The sequence below is a fragment of the Zosterops lateralis genome (genome assembly GCF_965231275.1).
Source record: "Zosterops lateralis genome assembly, chromosome: 2".
NCBI lineage: Eukaryota > Metazoa > Chordata > Aves > Passeriformes > Zosteropidae > Zosterops > Zosterops lateralis.
Genome location: NC_139763.1, coordinates 8,520,654 through 8,537,414, shown reverse-complemented (window position 1 = coordinate 8,537,414; position 16,761 = coordinate 8,520,654). Strand labels below are relative to the sequence as shown.

At 60.8% G+C, this 16,761-nt stretch overlaps 1 protein-coding gene across 2 annotated transcripts in view; it reads right to left on the bottom strand.

Moving 5' to 3' along the window:
* Positions 1–16,761, bottom strand: part of BCOR (BCL6 corepressor) — an 82,830-nt gene that overhangs the window by 47,986 nt on the left and 18,083 nt on the right. Inside the window, exon 1 of one of the 2 annotated variants that reach the window (XM_083855010.1) lies at positions 11,524–11,594. The exons of the other annotated variant lie outside the window; for it this stretch is intronic. The gene's annotated coding sequence lies outside the window, so the exon portion shown is untranslated. Of the gene's footprint in view, positions 1–11,523; positions 11,595–16,761 lie in introns of those variants that run through there. 2 annotated transcript variants of the gene reach the window in all.

Below are 16,761 nucleotides of genomic sequence, written 5' to 3'. Positions count from 1 at the left end.
TGGCTATGCAGGCTTGTTTATCTTTCCGCCTTTGCTCCAAGGCGAAACTAGTTTCGCAAGCAGTATTCTTGCAGAAAAAATGGCACGTCGTATAAAACACCAGTTTATAGGAATTGATGCTAAAATTGTTGAATGACTACTGGTGTGCTTTTGCCACTAATAGCACAGTGTAATCCATAAAGGACCAAGGGGACAGTCAAGGCCAAAAGAGGAAAAAAAAAAAAAAAAAAAAAAAAGTAATAGATTGACTGGAGAGAAATAGATAAAGACAACCCATCGACCCAAACGACTAAAAAGGGGGGTGAGGGAGGAAAGAAGCATCTCCCCTTCTCTACCTGCTTTCCACCCCAGAGCCACCTCGTCAAAGAGACAATAGTAGGTGGAGGTCACTTACTATATAAAACACAGCAGTTCTCGCAGGTAGTGAAATTATGTCAGGTACAAATATAGGCCAGAACCCAGTTCTCCAAGTTTCCTCGACTTTCCAGAGGCTCTTCTGAAAGGGCCAGGAGATCACTCTGGCTACTGGAGCAAACTTCAAGAACAGACAGCATTTCACATCCTACGCTCAGGAGACAAACCGAGGGGCTTGGATGCAGAGGAGGCTTTGAGCACAAAATAACCACTCGGGAAATTTATGCACGAGGATTTTTTCCCACTGAAGACCCACTCCAGGGACCTCTGCACGTCCAGGTTTATCAGGGGTCGGTCACACACTCCATCCCGAGCGATAACTGCTCTGCCAACACGTGTTAGCGGGGGAGAGGCTCTGGCAGCCCCCGCCCCGTGCCGAGCCCCGGCCGAGCCTCGCAGGGACCGCTCTCCAAGCCCCGGGCAGAGCTGCCCCCGGGAGGGATTTCCCAGCGCCGGGGCCGGCCGCTCCTCCCCGCGCTTGTAAATCGAGCGGAGGCGGAAAGAGGGGCCGGGGGGAGGGGGCGGGACGCTGCTGCTCCCCGGCCGGCGGCGTGGGCTGGGAGCGGGGCGGGAGGGGAGAACGGCTGGGAGCCCCGGCATCGCCATCAGCATCAGCATCGCCATCAGCATCACCGCCCGGGAGCCCCGCCACCGCCATCGCCATCAGCCGGGATGCCGCCGGGCCCCGCAGAGCCGGGCGGTGCCTCCGGGAGCGGCCCCGGGGCCACTCCAGAGCTTTTGTGTGCGAGTGCCAGCGAGGCGCGGGCTTTTCGCGCTCCAACAGCTGTCACGTTATTTGCGCTGGCTGTAAACAGCCTTCGCCTTCCCCCCCCACCCACCCACCCCACCCCACAACCCCCCTTGCCACAGAGTTAAATCCAGACTAACAATCCCCAGTTAGAGATCAAACCAACAACAGCAGCATTGTGTCTGCCTTCATTGCTTTGCCATCAACTACTGCAGCTGGTTTAGTCGGAACAAGGACCACCCTCTGCCCGCCTCCCCCGCCCCGGGGACACAAACGCTCGTTCCCGGGGCTGGCCGGGCTGTCCCGGGGGCTCTGGGGCCGGGGATGGGGCTGGGGGCGCTCCCGGTGCCGGTGGGAGCCGCGGGGCTCAGCGCAGAGGGGTTTCCAGTCAGCGCTCCCGCCCCACGAAACGCCCGCACAGTCACACGCTGAGCTCCGCTCTCGGCTTTGGGAAAGGCTCGGGGGAACCCGCTCCCGCGGCGGGGAAAGCCGCGCCTGCAGCCGCGCAGCGCCCGCGGAGCGCACGGCGGGCTCGCCCCCGCGGCGCGCCCCCGAGCGGCCCTGCCCGCCCCGGGAACGCCGGGCTTCCCCGGCCCCCGCCCTCCCGACCCGGGAGCGAAGCCCCCGCCCAGGGACCCCCTGCCCTCCGCTCGGCCGGGGGACAGAGACACGCTTCCACCTTCCCCTTCCCACCGTGAGGACGGGAGCGAAAGGAAAAAAAAAAAAAATATATATATATATAAGCCAATAACCTAAAGCACAACTCCAGCTCCGCTCACGATACAAACACCTGGAAGCAAAGGAGTGCACTGCACACCCTCTGAGAGCCTTTTCTCTGGGCACAGATGGAATTTGAGTGTAAATCCTTATACCGCCTTCCCTGCCCTTACTTATTTTTACAGCAGCAGCAAAGTTGGAGGAGACGTGGAATTTACTCTACAGAAACATGGGGAAAATAAATCTGTTCGAGGAAACCCTTCCTTGCCCATTCTGACCCCTGGCATTACCCAAATTGTGCCTCTCTTAAGGGAAAACTGAGACACGGCAACTTTCTCTGAAATTTGTGTCCCGCACAAACTCTGGAGGAGGCCACAGGAGCTGGAATAACACTTTCTGTGTACCCAGAAAGGAAAAATAGCTGACTTTATTGAAAGCATAGCTCCATCTTGGCCTAACTCCCACCTAAGGGCAGCACTACCCCGGCAGGTAAGGGGCTTCACACCGCTGTGGTCAGTCTCCCATTGACTTCCAAATCAGATTCACCACCCAAAGACACCAGTACATACTCTCAGGTCAGTATCATCGACTATTCATTGCCTATACGTAGCTAGAAATCTGCTGGCCTGGTAAAAACCACTGCTAACAGAACAATGTCAGCAAAGGCTGCAACACAGTCTTGTGAGAGACAGGCGATTCGTGCCTACTGAGGCTCTTTCAGCACAAAGGCTTTTAGAGGAAGAAGAGAGAGAGAAGGGGGGAAAAAAAAGAGGGAGGGCTCTCGTGTTTCAGGGCTGCTGTCCCCTGGGAACCAAGAACCAAGTGTAGCTTCAATCAAATGCTGACTTCTCCTCTGGGAGCTCAGTAGGAAACCTGATCTCACTAGCTCATGCCTGCCTCCATGCATATAGGCTGGGTTTTCTTTCATACCAGCAATTTGTATAAAGAGGGGGAGCCAATATAGTTTATTGCAAGAGAGATCTCGCAGTAATGGATCTAGAGAGATATTTCTGTAGCTAAAATAAGACAACCTTCAGCCACCTGCTCAGGGCAGGCCGTGCCACAGCTCCACACACACACACACACACAGGGCTCTGCTGTGGGCGCCCTGGCACTGCAGGGCACAGCCTCCCACGCATCTCCCCGAGCCCTGCATCCTCCCCAGCTGCCAGCAGCCGCCCTGCCTTGGGCTTTGTGCAGTGCCAGGTTACACTTCCATTAAAACCTTCACCCTGGGAGATCACTTCCTGCTTGCAAAGTGCTGTTCCAGCTTCCTCTGCTGCTGCTCCCAACTTTAGCCAGAGGTATTTTCTCTGAGATCCCGTGAAGCATCCAGCCCTGCCCGCTGCTCCTGGGCTGCCCTGGCACGGCAGAGCACAGGAGGTCTGCAGGGGAAGGCAGGCCAGTCCCCAGAGCTCCGCATAACTCCACACAGGGCTGCTTAATTCTGCACGGGGCTTTGCTAATCCACTTTGTGCCTGACTGCTGGAACGGGAGGAAAGGAAAACACTGCACGGGGAGCACGACCAGGCCAGAGCAAGGTGAGCCTGGGGGGGACTGCAGCCTGTGGGAAGGGCTTTCCTTAACACCCAGCTCAGCCTCCTACCGCTGTGGGCAAGTCGGAGGAGCTTAAAGCACAACCCAGCACACCAGGGCGTGGGAGCAAAGGGGATTGCCCGAGGATCAGAGATCCCTGTGGGATCTCTCCATAGCCGGGAGCTTTCACATGGAGAAAGTTTGGCTCAGGGAGGGAATTTACACTTAGAAAGAGGAGCTCAGCCCATCCCTTCTTGTGCCATTAACAAGTTCTCTGTGAATTTCAAGGAGAGCTGAGAATACGCCCCTCCAGCTTTGATTTCACTTCTCTGTCCCTACCTGTCACCGCACACAAATGCCATACTCAAACCATGACTAAACCAGCCCCACAAAGCTCTCGCACCCCTCCCAGATGCAATGCCAGCCCAGCCCAGGGGAACAGAGAGGAAACACAGCGGTGGGTGAGGGACAGGCAGCCCCACAGCACCTGTCCACACAGGGACAAGGACACCCATCAGAGTCTGCTCTCTGTGCAGGTACAGGTGTACTTCTCTCTGCCATCAACTGTGCCAAGTGCCAGCTACTCCAATACTCCCCTGAAGGTGCAACTTTCACTTTTATAACAGAGGATACAGGCCCAAATGTTTTGTAATACGCAAATACTGAAAGGCATCCAAGGCCCCCAGGTGAGGTAGCGGGGTAAGACCAAGAGCTGAAAATGAAAAGCAAACCATGCTTTGAGAAAGAATGAGCTGGCAGACTGCAACCCACCGTGGGCTGTCTAGAGGTGCAGGGGAAGGACCCACCACAGCACCAACCCACTGCAGCTCCTGGATGCAGGAGATTACTGCAAGGGCAGCAGGAGCCGCGGAAAGGAGAACACCAAGGCTGCTGGGAGCACTCTCAGCCCTCCTGGCCGAGGAAGCACAATGACAGGCTTTCCTGATGCAGGCTCGGCTGTGCAGCACAGCCCCGAGCCTCTCCTTTCCCCTGTGCTCCACTGAACACACTCAGCTCTTTATCCGAGCCGTTCCCAGTGTGGCTGGTGGATTCTGCGCTTTCCACTTTAATTGTCTTATCCAAATAAAGCTTTGTTTTCCTTAGCACGACAATCCCAACATTCAGACCGAGATTTTCATTGGACAGAGGAGATATTTTATTCTCTGATTGTTCAGGGTGTCAGGACTTACAAGGAACAGCCCCAGCCTGTGTGCCTCCACTCACAATGGGCGCTTTGCAGCCCCTCGTCCCATCGTGTAGATTCATTTCACCGAGTTATCAGGATGAGAATCATGTTTCTCTCAATTTCATAGCTTTCCAAGTCTACCCTAGACTTTAACAAGTCTTTTAGTTTGCACCTAGACAATAAATTTTGTTTAATTTAGCTTCCGGTCTTTAATTTTAGCAGGTCTTCTTTTTGCATGCAAATCAATATGGCAATTACCATCTAAAAGCTCACCCAGCCCTAGGTCAATGTAAATTGATCATTGTCCGCCTTCTACAAAATAACACCGGGAGTCTGTGGTGCATAATGAGATTATACTGGAAACTGTCTTTCAGATCACAAATTATATTTCATGCTGTCAGGATATTCTCCAAGCAGACTTCCTTGCATGTCTAATCACACGGCACCAAATCTATCAGCTCGTGAGGTAGTTTTGGGGTGCAAAGAGTGAAGGAAGAGTCCCAAATAATTCAAACAGTTTCAGAAAACAGACAGGCAGGTAACAGAGGCGTGCTCTCACTCGCTAACTTTTCCAGCAGTGGAAGAGAGGAGAGGGGGAAAAAAATCACCCCTCAGCCAAGAACTGCTGTCCAGCAAACAAGGAAAAATGAATTCCCCGCTGGAAAGCAGCAGAACTTTCCTAAAGCCACATTTGCAAGGAGTTCTTGGCCTCCTCCTTTCCATCCCCAGCTCATCTGCTCAGCCATTCAGAGGAGCGCTGGCATTCCGCTCCGGAGGAACCCGCCCCAGGGATGCTCTTCTCCTGGCACAGACCTCCCTGCCCGCAGAGCCCGGGGACCCGAGCAGGTCAGCGCGGAGGGAAAAGGTCGCTCCGGAGCAGCGGCTGCTGTAAGCCGGTTCCCTGGAAGGCCAGAGGATTAACGGGATCTGCTCACAGCCAGGGAACTCCCCCTGCCTGCAGCCCGGGCCTCCAGCTCCCTCCGGCACGCACAGGGATGCAGCCAGCGAGCGCTGCTTGGCGCATCCAAGAGGGGTGAGCCCGGCCCCCCGTGCCCCTGTTCAGGTTATTGCAACACCCAGAAAGAGGGGAACAGGCCCGCTCTGCCCATCAATTATTTCTAAAGCACCGCCAGCCTAAGGAGGAAGTATTAAACTCGGCCTCATGCTGCTCGAAGCCCACACTAAAAATGTGATGAATTGCAGCGTGCGGGGGAAAGACAGCGCATCGCACATCACCTGTGCAGCCCAACTGTGCTGCAGGGTCCCAGCAAGAGCACAGACCTCTGCCGAGACATGCAGAAATCGGAGATCACTTGTCCTCCACGCTAAGAACCGATTTACTCCAAGCCATATTTAATCTGAGGGCAACGTGGCTGCTTAGCTGCGACCTCAGCTGCAGCAGGCCCTTTGCCTGTCTTTGCAGGGGCCACTCCTCGGTCAGAGCTGAGAGACCTTGTAAACGACAGCCACACATTGCCAAAACTACACATTGCCAAAACTACACATTGCCAAAACTACACACTGGTATGTGCAGCACTCATTATCCTGGGCTGTGGTGACCTGTGTCCATTTTCTCCACAAACAGAGACGTGCAAACATGTCAACAACTTTGTGCACTGGTAGCTTGCACAGACCCAGAAAGTTTGCTTGTATGGACTGTACAGGAGCCCCTGCAGCTCAGTCACTGTTAGGGGACCTTGGCTTCCTCACCAGTCCTCAAAAAAGTAAATTATCATGGGGTGGAGGAAGAGGGATGACAATTTTGAACTGTCTGACAAGCTGGAGCTCTTGGCACATTCTGGCAAGGGCAGATACAGCGTGTGACACGGAGCCTGGATTGTCCACCAGCACAGGAATAAAGCCAAGGCACCAGTATTGTTTCAAGACCCAGTCCATATTTGGGCATTCAGCTCACACATCCCAAGTATTGCTTTAAATATTAGAGACATTTGCCAATGTGGTTCATAATGCTCTCAAATAGGAGAAGTCATTTCTGTTCGCTCTCAGATTACTGCCTTGGTCTGGATGGTGGGGGGGTTTTTTGTGGGGGGGAGAAGAGAGGGAAACCCTGCTGAGTCTGTTTGCACTGGTCCTTATTAGATATGCAACAAATCTGCCATTTCCGGCGCTGCTTCTATCTAATTAGAGATGTATTTAGATGTGACGTGTAAATAAGCGCAGAGCTGCCGGCTGCCCTGGCTCCGTGGACTGCTCGGGAGCATTTCCAATCAGGCTGTAGCGCCCGGAACCAGGGCTCAGACAAAGAGGGATGGGAATGGTCTGTGCTGCAGGCGAATCCAACAAAACCAGCTTTTATCTATCGCTCTAAAGCCTTAACTGCTTTTAATCTGTACCGCCCAGGCTTGCACGCCGGGATCGCATCTCATCCACACCGAGGAGGACGTCTCCAGCACAAAAGGAGGCACAGACGCCCAGAGGAGCTGAGAACACCCCCTGACCCACCCGAGCTGCAGCACAGACCCCGCTCTCCACCTGCCCTTGCTCTCCACGAGGTGTGCTGGCTCCCCTGGGCCCCCAAACACCCCGAGGCAGACACGAGCCGAGGGCTGCCCCACGCTGTGAGCACAGACGTGGCCCCGTGGGGTAAAAGGCACCGAGCTGCAGGAGGAGAAGTTGGCGGAACCTGAAGGCGGCCACGGGAACTCGCAGGGCCGGGAACATCCGTGTCGGGATTTCCAGCGTGGGAAGAGGGTGGGCACGGCAGGGCCCCGAGGGGGGGGGAGCCCCGGGGACACCCCCGAGAGCCCGAGGGGCTGCGGCGGCTTCCCGAGCCCTGTGCCTGCCCCAGCCCTGTGCCTGCCCCTGCCCCATCCCTGTGCCTGCCCTGTGCCTGCCCCATCCCTGTGCCTGCCCCGGCCCTGTGCCTGCCCCATCCCTGTGCCTGCCCCATCCCTGTGCCTGCCCCAGCCCTGTGCCTGCCCCATCCCTGTGCCTGCCCCAGCCCTGCCCCTGCCCTGTGCCTGCCCCGGCCCTGTGCCTGCCCCACTGCCCCGTGCCTGCCCCATCCCTGTGCCTGCCCTACTGCCCCGTGCCTGCCCCATCCCTGCCCCTGCCCCATCCCTGTGCCTGCCCCATCCCTGCCCCTGCCCCAGCCCTGTGCCTGCCCCATCCCTGCCCCTGCCCCAGCCCTGTGCCTGCCCCAGCCCGGCTCCCAGCGCTCCGCGGAGTTTCCAGAGAGGAAACTCCTGGGAACGAGATCATCTGGCACTCGCCTCGTCAACTCTTTTCCTGTTGTGGGAAACATCTCGTACAAAGCCATGAGATGGACGGGGCAGCGCTGCCGCGTCCTCCCGGCTCCCACATCATCCCTGCGATCGCTGCCGCATCTTTCTGCATCTTTCCAGGCCGGGATAACCAGCCCCGATCCCCTCTGGCGGGAAGGGTTAACAACCATCACCACCACAAAAAAAAAAAAAAAAAAAAAAAAAAAAAAAAAAAAAAAAAAAAAAAAAAAAGAAAGGAAGAAAAGAGGGAGGAAAAAAAGGAAAAAAAAAATATCGCGGTGACCTTTTCCTTTTCGTCTCCCCCACTCTCCCTTTCAGGCTCCGGTTCCTGAGCTCGCAGGGAGCCTGAGCGGCTGTCTAGACCGATCCATCACAGACGGACAAACAATACCAGGAGAAGCCCCTGCCCGGTCCCTCAGCCTCCGCCACTCACCTTAGAAATGGCGAAGAAGAGAAAAGTGACCGCGGTACAATCCTCCCCGGTGTATTTATAGCCTTCCCCATAGCCCACCTTCATGCCTGACAAATGAGATTTTGTCTGCTCTCTCAACGAACGCTCCAATAAACACACACACTTTTCTTTTTTTTTTTTTTTTTTTGTATATGTGTGTGTGTGTGTTTGTTTTTGGTCACATTCCGGGCTCATCCCTCCGATCCCGGGGCAGGCGAGGGCCCACCACGCCCGGGAGTGCCGGCAGGTTTGACAGAGGGGGCGGGAGGAGCAAAACAGGGGTCCCGGTCACTCCTCCATACGCAACCTCCCCACCTGGAAGCCTCAACATCCGCACTCCTCTCGCCCCTCCGCACCCGGAGCTCTCTCTCCCCGGCCCCTGCCAGCCCTCCGGGTTGCGTATTAAAGCGCTATACGGGGCGAGGAGCCGGAGGTCCAACGCTGCAAAAGGCTGGGGAATAACTAATGAGCTGTGCAGCCCATTGATCCGGTGCATACTTCCTAATTAACTCTGAGTCACCTATTTGTGACAGCAATTCAAAGAGCTGCACCGGGGATAAACTGCAACCCCGGCGCGAGAAGGCAACCCGGGGGGGGGGAGGGAAGAGGCGGCGGGGACGGGGGGGGCGAGGGGAGGAATTTGCTCCTAATCCTCCTAAAAGCAATTAGGGTGAGCGCTGCGCTGGCTACCTCTCGGGGAAAGAAAAAAAAAAAAAGAAAAAAAAAAAAAAACAACCCACCCAGCGGCTCCAACAGCAGAACCGAAAGGAAATGAATCGGTGTCGCAAGGGCGACAGCAGCACCGGGCTCCAGACAGACAGACAGACAGACAGGCAAGGCTCAGCACCTCGGGGACCAAAGTGGGGAGCGCGGCGGGCGGAGGGAGCGGAGGGCCGGTCCAGGCGGGCACGGGGCTGCGGGAGGAGGTGACCGGGAGCGGAGGGAGGAGGTGACCCGGGAGCCGCGGTGATCCCGGAGCGGCGGAGCCACCGCCGGGGGCTGCCCGGGGGGACCCGGAGCCCGCACCGCCCGCCCGCCCTCGCCCCCAGCTTTGTTCCCAAGCGCCTCTGGCGGGGCATTGCTCTCCCCGGCCGCCCCCCGCCGTAGGGCCACGGGGAGGGGGCGGGGGAAAAAAAAAAAAAAAAAGTTAATAGAAACCTTTGGAAAATCCGGGCTTGGCTACGTGGTGCGGGTTGGGCTCCCCCCCTTTTTAATGCAAACACGAATACAAAAGCTGCGGGCTCTAAAGAGCAGATGAAAGCAATGAACGGAGTTTCTGGAAAAGATTCATTAGTGGGAATTAATGCTGAGAGGAGCTCCGAGGCGATACCATTAAAGTCAGTCCCCACACTTTGTCAGTTTTACACCGCTATGGTCGCGGCTTTTTTTTTTCTCTTCTCGGGGTAGATGGGGGAGGTGCTCGTCCCCTTCCCCTCGCCCCCTCTGCGATCACCAAACCCGGGATCTGACAGACACCGCGGAAACGAGACGGAGGGAGGAAGGGGAAAAAAAAAAATAAAAAAAAAGAAAGAACAAACCACCCAACATACACACACCGCGAAAGAAAGAGGAACGTGAACGCTGCGCAGCCCTCGCCCCCGGACTCGCTCCGCGAACATCAAATACGTGCCTCATGTGCTGCGCAGAGCCGCCCGCTCGGCCCCGGCTCCACAAAGCGGCCCCCGCTGCCTCCCCGAGCCCCTCTGGCCGGCCCGGCGATGGCCAGCCCCGAGCCTCCCTCCGCCTCGCTCTCCCAACTCCAAACTACATTTTCGGGCTGACTAAACTTCCGTGTGGCGCCGCAGCCGCCGCCAGCCCCGCTCGGCGCACGGGAAAGCCCCGGGCCGCCCCGTCTGTCCCACGTGCGCCGCCCGCCCGCCCCGCCGGGCCCCGGGGACAGCGAGCGGAGCCCGGGGCTCTCCCGGCGGGGAGAGGGCGGCCAGGAGCGGGGTCTCCCGGCGGGGGGAAGGCGGCCAGGAGCGGGGTCTCCCGGCGGGGAGAGGGCGGCCAGGAGCGGGGTCTCCCGGCGGGGAGAGGGCGGCCAGGAGCGGGCTCTCCCGGCGGGGAGAGGGCGGCCGGCAGCGGGGTCTCCCAGCCGGAATAAGGCAGCCGGCAGCGGGGTCTCCCGGCAGGAATAAGGCGGCCGGCAGTGGGTTTTCCCCGCCGCTCACCTGCCCGCCGCCGCCGGCCCGCGCGTTGCCCTGGGCGGGGATGGCGGAGCCCGGCCCGTCCCGCCCGGCGCGGGAGCTCTCCCCGCTCCGCCAGCGCCGCTCCCCGCTCGCCCCGTCCCAGGGGAGCCCCCGGCACGCCGCCGCTCCCGGCGCCTTCCCGATCGCCGAGTGCGAGATGCCGGGAACGCCGCCGCCACTCCGCGCACGGGCGCGCCGGAGCCGACAACGCCATCGGTGCTTCCCCCGCCTCCGCTGCCCCGAACAGGCATCTCCACCGGCAACTGCCTCCAAACTTCCCCTCCGGCACCGCAGCCCCGGGGCCGCTCGGCCAGACCCCGCTGCCCCCGCCGCTCCGCCCGAGCCCCGCCGGAACTTTCTGCCTTTCCCCGCGTCCGGCCGGGGGGAGCCCCGCAAACCTCCCCAGCCCCGCGGGACTCGGCGGCGCTTCCCGCGGAGCGAACACCGACTGACCTTTGCCGCGCCGCGGGGCTGCGGCGGCCGCGCTCCCGGACGCGGGTCCCCACAACAGCCCGGCCCTGCTGCTCGGTCCCCGAAGGGCAGCCCCGTCGGGGCTGGGAGGAAGAGGCGAGGAAAGTTTCACGGATCCCGCTCCCCTCTCCGCGGGTGCGCGTGTGGCGGGCGGCCCCGGCGCGGGCGGGTCGGGGAAGGGGCGCGGGAAGAGCCGCGGGAGCGGGGCCGCCGCTGCGCCGACGGGGCAGGTGCCCGCGGGAAGGGCTTCGCTCCTGGGCTCGGCCGGGCTCAGCAGCGGCGGTGGGAGCGGCAGCCCGCGATGCTCATTCCGGCTGCCGGCTCTGGTTTGGCAGCGCCATGTTGCTGGTTTGCTCCGGGCGAAGTTCCTGCGCTGGCGAGCGCGGCGCTCCCCACATCTCGCCCGCGCCGCCGTCTCCCGTGCCCTGGCCGCCGCGGCTTTGTGTGTGTGTGGCTGGGGATTTAATTCTCCTCCTCCTCCTCCTCTTCTCCTCCTCTCTCTCGCTCTTTTTCTTCCTCTCCCCCCCTCCCCTCTTTAGTCCGCCGGGAAAGCCGCTCTTCCTCACCTTGCCGCTGGGAGACCGGGCTCCGTCTGCTGCACGCTGCGCTCCCCTCGCATCCCCCCTCCCTCTCTCCCTCCTCCTCCTCCTCCTCCTCCTCCTCCAGCCGTCGCCTCCCCTCCCTTCCCCTCCCCCCGGGCAGGCGCTGCACCGAGGGAGCCGCCGCCAGCAGCAGCAGCGGCAGCAGCGCCGCCACCGCTTTTTCCCTCCGCAAGTTTCCCCCTCCCCTGGCTGCGTTTCCCCGCTCAGGCAGGGCTCGCCCGGCCGCTCGCCCGCTCTCCCCCCGCCCGCCTTGCCCTGACTAATTGATTTGCCCCCCCTCGCCCCGCCGCCAGCCCGGCCCGGCCGCTCCCCCGGCTGGCACAGGTCGCTGCCAGGCTGCGGCGCCCCGGGGGGGGACTCCGCGCTCCCCGGCAGGCGGGAGGGGAAAGCCGCCCCCCCCCGATACTCCCCTCTCTCGCTACCCAGAAGGCCAGTGGAGAACCGCAATTACCATAAAGCTCCGTTCACTCCGCTCCGCCAAGCTGTCAAAGCCCCGGCGGCGGCGGCGCTGCCAGACATCGCCGGGAGCCTCCGCGGCGGGTCGGGTCGCGCCGCGCCGCCGCCCCCGGCACGGGGCTCGCCCCCGGGCCCTCCGCCGGCCGCCCCCCGGTCCTCCCAGCCCGGCCCGCTCCCCCCGTGCTCCCGGGGCCGCCCGGAAGCCCCCCGGGATGCCGCCCCGGTCACACCCGCCGCCCCCGGGTTCCCCCCGTCGCGCAAAGCCATCCCCGCTCCCCCCGGAGCTGCCGAGGGCCCGGAACCCCCGCAGGGTCACAGCGCCAGCGGGCTCTCGGCCGCGGCCTCTCACACTCGCCGAGGGCGGGGTGTCGCCCCCCGAGCCCGGGGCCCCTCTCTGCCCCCACCGCCCGCCCCCGAGTGCTCGCGGTCCGCGGCCCGGCCGCGCTCATTTCCGCGCTTTGCCCGCGCTCCGCTTCTCCGGGCTCTGAATCGGGATGGGAAAAAAAAAAAAAAAAAAAGCCACTCGTTTGTCAACGTCTGCATTGCGGGGGGCGGGGGGGCCGAGGGGGACCTTATTAAAGCGCGTTTTCGCCTGATCCGGCTTTGGCGGCCCTTAACGCGCTCTTTCCCCGGCGGGAGCGGTGTGCCAACCCGGGGTGGGGTCACGGCTGGAGCGCCCTTTCCCTCGCTGACATTTCTACGGCCGCTTTAAGATTCCTGCCCGGATCGTGGAGCCCTTTAATCTCCGGGTTGGTAGTTATCGGCTGCATCTATTTACTTTGGCAAGGCAACTTTTGGCTCGGCGAGCTCGACTTGTAAATTTCACGTTCATAACGCCCATCCCCGCCGGTACTCCCGGCTTTGGGCCCGCGGCAGGGAAGGGAAGGGAAGGGAAGGGAAGGGAAGGGAAGGGAAGGGAAGGGAAGGGAAGGGAAGGGAAGGGAAGGGAAGGGAAGGGAAGGGAAGGGAAGGGAAGGGAAGGGAAGGGAAGGGAAGGGAAGGGAAGGGAAGGGAAGGGAAGGGAAGGGAAGGGAAGGGAAGGGAAGGGAAGGGAAGGGAAGGGAAGGGAAGGGAAGGGAAGGGAAGGGAAGGGAAGGGAAGCTCCCGGGGCGGCCCCGGGGCCAGGCGGGCTCTTGGCCCCGCTGCTCCCCCGCAGCTCCCGGCGCCTTCCCGGGAGGAACGGGAGTTGTGCCACCTCAGCGCCGCCGGCGCCGCATCGAGCCCTTCCCGCCGCCGCTCGGAGCGGGAGCGATGCCGGCCCAGCGCCGGGCCAGGAACGCGGGCAGTTCGCCCCGGGGGGGAGTTTTAATCGCCTCGTTCGAAAAGGCTGCAGAGACGCTGTGAGCTGGAAAAGCTGCCCGCACCGAGGGGAGCGGCGAGCAGGGCGAGGGGAATTCAGCGCCAGAGCAGGACGGCCGGGGCTGCCCTGCCTGCTTATCTGTGAAAGGTGGAAAAATGAGAGTTTTCTAAAGTTGTCCCTACTAAAACTCACCCCCCCACCCCCCACCCCCCAAATCCAGAAGCTTTTAATAGAGAAGCTACACTAAGTCTGGGGAAATTAAAAAAAAAAAAAAAAATTAAAAAAAGGTGGGGGTCGCGCAGTGCTCGGGAAAAGGACACAGAGTCCAGAGAAAAGCACACACACCCCACACACACACACACGCAGCCGGGTCATGGCCAGAGCGTTGGCATTTCATGAAACTGCCATCACAGGCTTTGGAGTTTCACCGCGTCTCTTAAAAAAACCGGCCCGTCTCAAAGCAGAAGTGAAATATCCACCATGTGAAACCCGAAACGGCAGCGGCAGCGCTTCAGTTTCCTCGCAGGGGAGCCCTGGCAGCCGCCGAGAGCGGGGAGCGGGCTGCGGTCCCACCGAGCTGCGGCCCCACCGAGCTGCCCCACGGGGAGCGCTGCCCCGAGGAGCGGCCGCGCATCTGAAAAGGCTCCCGCACGTTTTTTTAATCTCTAATAACAAGCAGAAGGACACCTGGCCTATTACGCTGTAAAGCTATTTTTTATAAAGATGTTTTAGGGCTAGACATTAAAAGTTATTAGACTGAACACACGTGAGTTACAGGCACGCAGCTGGAGGGAAGGCCTCTGTTGGATTTTTTTTTTTTTCCTCCCCTTTCCTAGGAAAACCTCATTAAAACTGCTTCTTTCGATATGAAAGCAGAACTAGCGCGTTTCCTGGCGAGGTGGCCGCGGCTTCCCGGCCTCATTGATCTGGGCTTTGTCTCTCCCCACAGGTCTGATCCGCGGTGCCAGCGGCCCGCACTTGCATCACAAAAGTCTCTCCCTTCCCTTCCCTTCCCTTCCCCCTGGCTGCGAGCCCCGGATCGCCAGTGTGTGCCCACAGCATGGGCTGGGTGCTTGGGGCAGGGGTGCTCGGCTTTTGTGTTTTCCACTAATGACTTAAAGTTATCTCGGGGTAAACTCGCTCCGCTTTTATTTTTAACCGTAAACTTTTCTTTGTGAAGGCAGCTCCCGTCGTGGCGGGGCGGAGGAACAGACCCGCGCTTGTTCGCCTCTGTGCCTTTTTTGTTCCCCGGGTCCCCGAGCTTTGCCGCGGGAGGCCGGCGGCTCCCGGGGAACACATTGGGGCTTCAGTTCGCTCCTCCCCGGCCTGGCCTGGCCTGGCCCGGCCCGGCTGCGCGCCCCGCCGCCTTCCCCAGCGCGGGCAGCGCTCGGCCAGCCCCGGAACATTCAAAGCATGCTCTCGCCTGGCGGATTACCGGGCGGCCTCCCCCCTCGCACAGGCCCCGAGGGAGCTGACCCCCGGGTCAGGGCGCTGCACACCGCGCTCTCCCCGGGAGGGAACGGGGGCTCCGCGCTGGCGCTGCTCGCGGAGCCGGGCCGAGGATGCGCTCGCAGGAAAACGGCCGCTCCGATAATGCCGAGTACTTAACCTCCTCGTAAAGACAAATCCATTGTTAATGGCAGAATAGGCTTCTCGCAGGAGGCGTCCAAGTGGGATGGCTTTATGCCGGCTCTCATTTACCTCCAGCGCCGCCTCTAATTGGAAGCTTCCCCGCGCCCCCGGCCCGCGCACCGCGCAAAGTTGGGGTTAAAGCGCAGGAGGGGCGAGGCCTCCCCCGGCCCCGCTCGCCAAACAGCAGCCGGAGCACGCCAGTCCCTCGGGCACGGGGAATGAGGCACAGGGGAGATGGGCGCTGCGAAGGTAAAATGAATTAATGCGAGCGAGGTGCTCAGACAGCCTGGTGATGAGTGCTGGGAAAAGCCTATAAATAACAGATCACTGTCCTAAGCTCTGAATTGCCCTGCTCGAGTGTGCCTTAAATCAGACCTTTATCATTGGTTATTGTAAGGCTGTTTTTAATGGAAGTGTAGAAATCTGAATAACAAAACCAGACAAGGCTCAGTCGGCGTTACCGAGGGGCTGCGGCGCTCTCAGACCTGACACGGCCCCAGCACATTGTTGTTTCACCGCCGCGCAAACCCCCCGTGCAATCAAAGGGGTTTTGCATAGAGGAGTACTATAATTTCACTTCGTAGTTCAGGGCTACTCCGTTGACAGGAGATCCATAATTTTCCTTCCGTCTCCTCCGAAGAGCCCCAAACGCGCTCGGTTCACGGACTGAGCGCCGCTCTCTTTCTTACAAAGGCGAATGACAAACCGCTCGGGTTGTCTTTGCTTTGCTCCGCGCCCCTTCCCCGCTCCAGGGAACATCCAGCGGAGATGCCCGCGGTCCGCTCTGGCCGCCCGGCAGGGACAGACAGACAGACAGACACTGGCACTGTGGGCCTGCCCCCAGCGGGGAGCTCGGCCTGCCGCACCACGGCCGGGGAGCGCTGCCGGGCCCGAGCAGAGCCCGGAGCTCACAACCCGCCGCGATTCCGTGATCCCGCTCCGGGGACGGGCCCGGCTGCGAGGGGCGGCCAGGCCGGCTGCGGGCTGCCCCCTGCACTCTCCCCCTCGCACACCACGGCCATTTTGTGTGCTGGCGGCGCGCCCGGGTGTGTGTCCCCGGCCCCCGCCCGCTCCCCCGGGGATGCTCCGGGCGCTGCCCCGGGCGCTGGGGCCGGGCCGGGCCGGGCGGGCCGCGGGGCCCCCGGGCGGAGGGAAAGGCGGGCGGCCCCCGGGAGCGGAGAGATGCAGCCGCCAGGCAAGGCCCTGCAGGGGAGGGGGCGTGCGCCGCACAAGTCTGGAGAGGAGTAAAAATAGCGCCGGCGAGGTTGTCGCTGTGGTGGCCGCCCCCCGGCCCGGCGGGACAGCGGGGGGGAGGGAGGGCGGCCCGGGGGGCTCCGGGGGCGGGCAGGAACGGGAGCAGACAGAACCCCGGCCCGGCGGAAAGCGACGCGGGCGAGGCTCAGCCTTCGCCTTTGAAGGCGATGCGCGGGAGCTGGAGGCTACGAGCCCTTCTCCCGGCGGGGTCCCTGAGCCCCGGGAAGCGCAGATTTCGGCCCGTCCCCGTCCCCCGGGGAGCTGCGGTGCCGAGCGGGGACCTGGCGGGGGAACAGGAACCACCGCGCTCCCCAGTTTAAACAGAACACGGCGGCCGGGGGAACCGCCATGGTTTGAAGGTGTGTTTGTGCAGACTACAGCTTGTATGTTAATAATTGGATACAGTCGATGAATCACCTCCGTCCTCCTTCTGGTTTTGTTTTTGTGTTGTGTTTTGTTTCGAAGGGGGTGGGGAGAGAGAAAGCGAGGAGACGGTGGCTCGGCGCTGAATACCAATTCCGAGCCGGGTTCATAAACACTGGGGTTATTCACTCCGCCCC